Raw genomic sequence first — 6,000 nt, 5'->3', positions numbered from 1 at the left:
ATATACTTTTTCTTTTGGTATCCTCGTTTTTGCTACGGTATCACCTCAAGGTCTTTCACAGAAAAGAGGTTTTAATTTCAAGGGACCTCCGATTGATTCTGGACAAACACAAATGCTCTTTGGAAAGCTGTTCCTCTTACTTACATTGGCTTTCTTCATATCTACAGCCTTTCCCCTGTCCCATGCACAAGTACAAACAAGCTTTGGCTACAATAGTGATCAATTGCTTCACATTTACAGAGCCAGGGCTGTGTATGAACACCAGATTATTTTCAGTGCACATATTCACAGAATTTGACAAAAAAGGTATTGGATGAGAATCACAGGCTCTACTTTTAAATTCAGGTTGAATGACTAAATAAATATAATACTAGCCATTCCTTCAATCACGTCCATCATCCCGATAAACTCCAAAAGAAAGGTAAACGAAGTTAATTCAAAAAATAAATTTCTCACGAAAATTAATTTCATCTCAAAAATACACCAACTCAGGGCAACCGCTAGCTTACCTGGTAGAATGTGCAAATTTAATTCTGACCCCATGCACCATGTCATGCCCCTCTCTGTCCAAACATTCCTGTTTCTCTAAAGCTGTACCATCAATAAAGGCAAATATCATCTAAAAGAGAAAACAACAAGTAACTTACTTTGGCCACTGGAGATCAGCAAAAACAAGCTGCTAATGCAACACTGATGTGGATTTGGCAATTGTTTAGTTACACACCCAGATGTTGTAAATGTAGCAACATTATGATTTATTAACAGTTGCATTTGTGCCCAAATGACTCTTTTAGCCCCTAAGGAAAATATCTTCAGTTGCTAAATCAAATCCCCTATGTTCACTTGCAAGGGTCTAACTGTATAAAGTTACTTGGGCAAGAGAGGATAAAGACAATAAAACATAATTAAACGAACATGACATCTCCACTAATGACACACTTCTGTGTAAGATTCACCTGCTTTTAACACATAACTAATTTGCCAATCATGCAGAAAATAAACAGCACTGTTAAACAAATCCCTGAAGATCAACTTAAAGTTTATTGGTCACAGACAAGAGCAGGACAGAGTGAATATTCGATCAAACCCATTATCATTGCCAACAAAATGACCTAAGTGCAAACTTATTTTCACTATCACGGCTGTAAAGCAACTGCATGTTAACCTGGCTATAAGCAGAAGGGCATATGTTTTTCTGCTGACGCATTATGGAGAGCACATGTAAAGGTTACAGCACCTCCTTAATGTTTTCTGGCCCGCTCCAGCTCAGTAAAGCATGAAGACATGCAGAATTAAGGGCTAGATTAGAAACATGTGGGGCTGACCTGGAAGACGGATGATATGTGCTCCAAGAGGTCGTCCATTTTCCTCTTGGGCTGTTGTTTGAATACCTCTGGAGACCCCAGCACTGAGGGTCTGGAGGATATATGACTAAGGGAGAAAAAAACAGAAAATTCCACCTCAAAAAAACTTTTGTCTCCACATTATTTAAACCCTAAATTTACTTAAGTGCAATCTTATAGAAAAGCTGTTAAATTACATCTCAATTTCATGTCTGCAAAACAAATGTGAGTGTAAATTAAGTAAATCTAATCATAGCACACGTTTCTTTTGTAAGCTGAAAAAACTGCTCTACAAATAAAGTGATGTTGTAGCTTTGTTTATTTTTCTGTCTGACTTTGTTGCATTTCTGTTTCAGGTGATGTTTAAACTTAAGACTACGCAACAGTGCAGGAAGGACCCATAGCACTAACAGCAGATTAGCGCCAAGTATGACACATTCATGGCTAAGAGAAAGATGTGACATATATGAGATGCATGTTGTGTTTAGAGTGCAGACAGGAGAGAAAAGTCCCCTGGAAAAACATGGATGCTCTTGGTCCAATTTAGGACATGGTGGTGGTGCGCTTCAGCCTCCTGTGGTCAAAATGAGTATTAAAAAAACAAACACTTTAAAAAATAAGCCTTATTTGCCTCCTGAAAAAAATTTTTTCACCAGGTTCCACACCTGGAGAAAAAAATGTTTTCGCGTGATCTTATTTTTTGTGTGGAACCGAGTGAATAAAAAAAAAAATTCTCGCAAAAAAAAAAAAAAATCTCACTTTTTTTTGCCACTCTATTTCACTCATGAACTTAGAAAATGGATCGCCAGAAAAAAATACTCACTTGCCTCAGGGCTTCTATACAGAAGTCAGTAACAATGTAACAAATGTAACGATGTGGAGATTTACACAAGGTATTGAAAAACAATGAAAAGATTCATATGAGCTTAGAGGTTATTGCACAGTGATTTTTCTCACAGTATTTAAGTTAAAAGCAATGATCGATCCCATTGTGAGTGGGTAGTCCATGTAGTCCATGGCGAGGGTCTTTGGCCACAAAACCAGCAGATGCCCCATGAAGCTACGAGCAGCGGGTTGGGTGTCCTTGGCAACCTGGTGACTGTGACAGGCCTGACACCAGTACATCACATCAGAGGCCATTCCAGTCCAGTAACATCGCTTCCTGAGTAGCTCCAAGGTTCTTTCAACACCTTAATGGCCATGCCTCTGGTGGACCTCAGTGAGCACATCTTCCCTTAAAGCAGCAGGTCGAAGCACCTGAAACACTGACTCAGCACTGTCAGGGCGAAAGACCTGGCGATATAGAACCCCACTTCACCAAGCTCTCCCACTGACAGAGCAATGCCAATGCAGGCCAAGACAGCAGCTTGCGCTCCTCCGGGTTGGGACGACACTTCTGCTGCCAGAACATCAAGATCTCATGAATGACAGGGTCGGCTTGCTGAAGGGTGCTTAGGTCAGAAGGGGTGGCATGTGGCATGTGGCATGTGTTGCTTCAACCTCTTGCACCTCCAAGGCCTGCTGTAAGGGTTTTGGGAGTGATGTGCTGGGGAGCAGAGATTCAAAGTCCGGTGCTCCAGCTGGATGCTGGTGGAATAGAAAATCAGCGTTTTTATTGCTTTTCCCTGAATGGTTCTTGATCTCAAAGTCAAAGGACATAAGCTGGGCTGCCCAGCATTGTTTGGTTGCTCCGCAACCAGCTTGTGAAGAGAGGCAGCCAACTTGGCGAAACCCTCCACGAACCGACAGCAGTAACTGGCAAAGCTGAGGAATGACCGCAGTTCAGAGACGGTAGTGGTTGGCTGCCAGTTGGCTTCCACCTCTACCTTGCTGGGGTCAGTGGAGACACCTCTGTCAGAAACACATGCCCCAAGTAGCACACTTCTTGTTGGAAGAAGAAACACTTGGCAAGTTTTGGTTTTAGACCTTCCTGCTGCAGTCACCCCAGCAGCACCTCGAACCTCTCCAGATGTTGTTCAACTGTGGAGGAGAAGACCACAATGTCATCAACATACAGGAGCAAAGATTGGCACTGCTGGTCACCAAAAAATCCTTTGCATCAATCTCTGAAAGGTGCTGCATTACAAAGTCCAAAGGGTGTGCGACTCCATTCGAAAAGTCAGAGTACAAAACACAGTTTTGGACCAATCTGCCTCAGTGACTGGGACCTGGTTATAACCGCTGACTAGGTCCATGGTGGAAGACCACCAGGCATCTGTCAGTGCATCAGGGGACTCCTAAATGTGAGGAAGAGGAGACGCATCTTTTCTAGTCTCGTTGTTTAACTGCCTGTAGTCAACACACGTGGAGGCTGCCATCTTTGGGTTGCTACTTTCTCTGATTACCTGTGACTCAAGCATTTGGTTAATATGCTCTTTCACAACCTCATTGTCGGACGGAGGAACGTGCCTGTAACGCTGCCAGAAAGGAACATTGTCCAAGAGGTGAAAATTTTGGAAAAGGAAAATGTCGATAAAAAACACTAAAAATAACAAAACAACAACACGCACACAGGATTAGGGAAAGGGAGGAACTTAACAGTGCTGAGGCTTACCAGTGGGAGCGATGTGTCAGGAACAGGTGTGAGGGATCCCCAAGAAAATTTGCACCTCACAGTCATACGGAGGAATACACTGTAGCGCTGCCGGACAGGAACATCGACCAAGAGAGGAATCTCGTGGGCAACCAAGTTGGTGCAATCCAGGTCACAATCATGGGCTGAAAAGACAGGTGTACTTCGTGAGAAGAGACCTCACCTTAATTTGCTCTTCAGCAGACAAGGGAAACAAATTCATAGCCTCTATCTGATTTTGCACAGGGTCAGACATGGACTGGGACGCTTCTGTAACCACAGCAGGTGACACCTCAGTGACACCAGCAGGCAGGCTGACCACAGTAACCTGTGCGGGGATAGAGCATCACGTCTGTGGATCCCACATTCACCATCGGAATGTAGGCAGTGCCCTCTTCCACTCGAACCAATGCTGGAGAAGCAAGCAGTCCAGCAGGGAGGCAGGAGTCCAAAGGCTCAAACAAAACAGTGGTGCGGGAGTAGTGCTCCGAGCATGCGGCTGCAACGATCATCACACCACCCGGGATACGACAAGCCTTCCTGCCACTCATCGTAACCCTACCAGAGGCCTTCACACTGGCCTGATGACAACCATAAAGCTCTTGTAACATGGATATGATCTAGGTTGGGTCCTCCCGTTCCGCACTGGAACGAAATTTGATCTCCTTACGCGCCTCTCACTCGAGGTGGAAAGAAAAATGCCTGATCGGGTGAAGAATGGAGACTTCACAGTAACGTTGGGGCAGCGAAGTGAAAGTACACAGAAGACAGATCCTCCCAGGGCTTCCTCCACAAGAAACCAACTGCTGCTTTGCCTTGAAACTAAACGTGAAAGGCCACTGAAAAGACAAAAAAAAATGAAAAAAAAATTAAAAATTAAACACACGTCTTTGCTTGCCAGGTTGTGGTGACAGGAGAACAAAAATGAGGGTGAGAAATTTTGTAAAAGGTTGATGACCAACAACGCCACCATGGGGAATTTCACCCCAGGAAATATTCAATTTGACAGTACCAAAATTACAATTAAGAGAGAGGCAGGAGGCATGGTTTTGGGTAAACAAACAAATGCAACAAATTTTATTACAAAATGTTATTTAAAAACAGTTAAAAAAAACCAAACAAAAATCAACATGCACGTGGGATTAGGGAAGGGGAGGAACTTAAAAGTGCTGAGGCTCACCAGCAGGGGAGATGTGTGGGAAAGGGGTGTGAGGGATCCCAAAGAAAATAAGGTCACCCCAGCCACTCATGACACTTGCACACACATGCACACTTCTGTGAGGGAGGAAAACCAAGATCAGGGGGACACACAGCACACAGGAAGGGGAATCCACCACCCGGGACACCAGGACCACCACTGTGGCACTCAGCAACTAAAAGGGGGAGAAGAAAACAGGGTTGGTGGGGTACACTCAGCTCAAACAAAAGAAAAAGAACAGAACCAACAAATGTACAATTACCCAAAGTCAATGATAAATCAACCTTCCTTACTTCAAAAAGAATGACAGCCACAGAGATTAAGCAAAAGGCTGAACACAATACTTCATAAATCAAATACCTGATCTAATGAAACTAATGAAAATGGCAAACTGCTCAAAATAATCAAAACTAAACAGCACACATACGCAGCAAAAAGAAGAAACAAAAAAAGGAAACTACTCAAAACAGACTACTTAATACAAAATAAACCAGGAACCACATGAAAATACAGAAACAAAAAAAAAAGAAGTAAACACAACCTAAAGGAGTTAACTCCACAGGCTACACACTAAATGACCAGTAAAACTGAGTTAACAATTAAAACAAACTACATTAGGGCCCACACCACGTCAGCCATAGCATTACAGTTAAGGCGACGCCCAGAGCCGAGCTGAGCCAAGCCAAAAGAAAATCAATATTTTTATTTTGTAAGGGTGAAAAAAGCTCAAAACTAGAGGAAAAATCCTGGATAAAGCGACAAAATTGTCTTTGACCATGGTTCCACTAGATCAGCAGGCTTGGCTATTCTGTTCTGTAACTTTCCTGGTAAATCGACTACCTCTAGAATTAGTAATAATGGTCACTGGCTAATCTGTGTCCTGGAAA

The 6,000-nt window shown here is 43.1% G+C and overlaps 1 long non-coding RNA gene across 1 annotated transcript in view; it reads right to left on the bottom strand.

Moving 5' to 3' along the window:
• Positions 1 to 1,033: 1,033 nt before the first annotated feature.
• Positions 1,034 to 6,000, bottom strand: part of LOC148190398 (uncharacterized) — a 48,357-nt gene continuing 43,390 nt past the window's right edge. The window contains exons 2-3 of the long non-coding RNA XR_015777453.1: positions 3,898 to 4,061; positions 1,034 to 3,323 (exon numbers count right to left, since the gene is read on the bottom strand). This is a non-coding gene — a long non-coding RNA (uncharacterized LOC148190398). The remainder of the gene's footprint in view (positions 3,324 to 3,897; positions 4,062 to 6,000) is intronic.

This window comes from Plectropomus leopardus, chromosome 1 (genome assembly GCF_026936395.1).
Source record: "Plectropomus leopardus strain MGB_pleo_1.0 chromosome 1, ASM2693639v1, whole genome shotgun sequence".
NCBI classification, from domain to species: domain Eukaryota; kingdom Metazoa; phylum Chordata; class Actinopteri; order Perciformes; family Serranidae; genus Plectropomus; species Plectropomus leopardus.
This window is presented reverse-complemented; position numbering and strand designations above follow the sequence as displayed.